This window comes from Diabrotica undecimpunctata, chromosome 9 (genome assembly GCF_040954645.1).
Source record: "Diabrotica undecimpunctata isolate CICGRU chromosome 9, icDiaUnde3, whole genome shotgun sequence".
NCBI classification, from domain to species: domain Eukaryota; kingdom Metazoa; phylum Arthropoda; class Insecta; order Coleoptera; family Chrysomelidae; genus Diabrotica; species Diabrotica undecimpunctata.
Window position 1 is genome coordinate 103,328,845 of NC_092811.1, and position 2,050 is coordinate 103,330,894.

Sequence of the window (2,050 nt, forward strand, 5' to 3'; positions counted from 1 at the left end):
TTAAAACTAGATATGTAATAGAACTTTTAAGTAAGGAAGAGAATTTTTAGAGACGTTTTTATCCAATATAAGTGGCTATAAAATTAAAAATATTCAATCATTCTAATCTAGGGAATATTCTATAACCTAGGGAGAGATCAAAATAAAGACAATTTTGAAGATAAATTGCTAATAAAGCCGTTATTGAACTTTCTGAAGTTCAAGATGTTTAAGCTAACCTCGTATAACATTTTAGTATTATACAAAAACCTTAGAAGAATCATTAATATATACATGTATCATTTTTTATTCGTTATCAAATTTTTCTTTACATATTTTAATTGATTACTGCTACACAAATCGTTTAATCAAAAGATATATTAAGGCTTTAGTGTGATTTCTTTGACAACAAATTAAATAAAGTAATATAATACTTGAATAAAATATAATTATATACATTTAAATGACTACTCTAAAAAAAAACTAATCGTTGTAAATATTTACTACAATGTTATTCGAATAATATGTAGATATTTAGATATTATAATAAACAATTGTCTTTTTAATAATCAAAATATTTCTCATGAAAATTAACTATTTGCCGTCAATTAGTGGTGAGTAAACAGTTGTATGTAGATGAACTTGTTGTTTCTAGAGGAATTAAAATAATTTATTACTCCTTCACCGAATGGAGAGTGTAACTGTCGTCGCGATTATGCGAATAAATAATGCGAAAATGAAAGTTCTATCGCTATATCTGGAAACTAGGAATAAATAAAGCTTGGTTATTTTAACATACAACTTGTGTTATGTCTATAGTACAGGTACTATAAAATTATTCGAACAACAAATTAGTACACACATTAAAATGATCAAGGGGACAAAAACAAAATGCGAGATTACAGAAGGACTTCAAATATTTTTAATAAAAAGTTATAAACAAGTCTCCTGAATATAAAATAAAAATTTTTTCTTAGAATTATCGCAACAGCTCTTAAGAAAAGATAACTCAATAAGTCAAAAAATGGTAAAAAAAAATAACTAATACGTTGCCCCTCAAGTATGACGTATTTATGCAATATGGACTCAACTCCAAAAAGTGTGTTGTTCAGGAAAGACATTTTCGCAAAACTATCTATTGCAAATTACAGGTACAAGTTAAACCTTACTAAAAGTTGTACCGTGTTATCGTACACGAAGTAATTTCCGTGTTTTATTTTCACCACATTTTCGGTTGATTTGATTTCTTTTATGCTATTGTTTACATAATTTTCTATTTAAGTTTTATAACTTTTGCTGATAGAGTTCTTAAGTCTTTTGTTGATAAAAATGAAAGGAAAAGGTAGGTATGTAAAAAACAATTTAATTGGAGTTATTATTCCTTTGTCCATGGATTTGTCAGCATATCATTCGGAGAGCAGACGAAGAGGGTTCCGGAATTATTAAATCACTTGCATGAACTTAAAGGAGAAGCTCATTTGCTCCAAAGCAAGTGGATGCTCCAGTCTGGTATGCGAAATAGATCCTATTGATTCTATTGGTGAAGGCCACAGATCAACGGACAACCTAACAACAAGTGATGAAAACTTGCATGATCCTTTATCTAACTCACTAGCTACCACCAGATTGCTTGGGATTTGAAGAATTGGACAGATTGGTTGCAGGAAATTTGGAAATTCTGCTGGATCCTGCAAGCTACCTTTAGACTTTCTATATTACACCGAAACACCGTAGATGTCAATTTTCATGTTTCTTGCAACTTTTGCAGCGTATTTCTGTGTATTACTGAAACGAAAACGTACGACTTTTCCGTAAAACATAGACAAAAGGAACAAAATATCAATATTGTAAAACACAATCGAGAGATTTCCCGTAAAACATAAACGAAAAGGACTGCCAACTTGGGTGATTTTCATTTCATAGTTTTTTTATTCAGTTCTTTAAGAACTGGACGTAGAAGCTGGAAAGATAGACCTTAATATTAATTACAGCAAGACCAAAATCATAACAAATACAGGTGAAGACATTACAATGAGGATCGGACAAGATGAAATAGAACAAGTTTAGGATT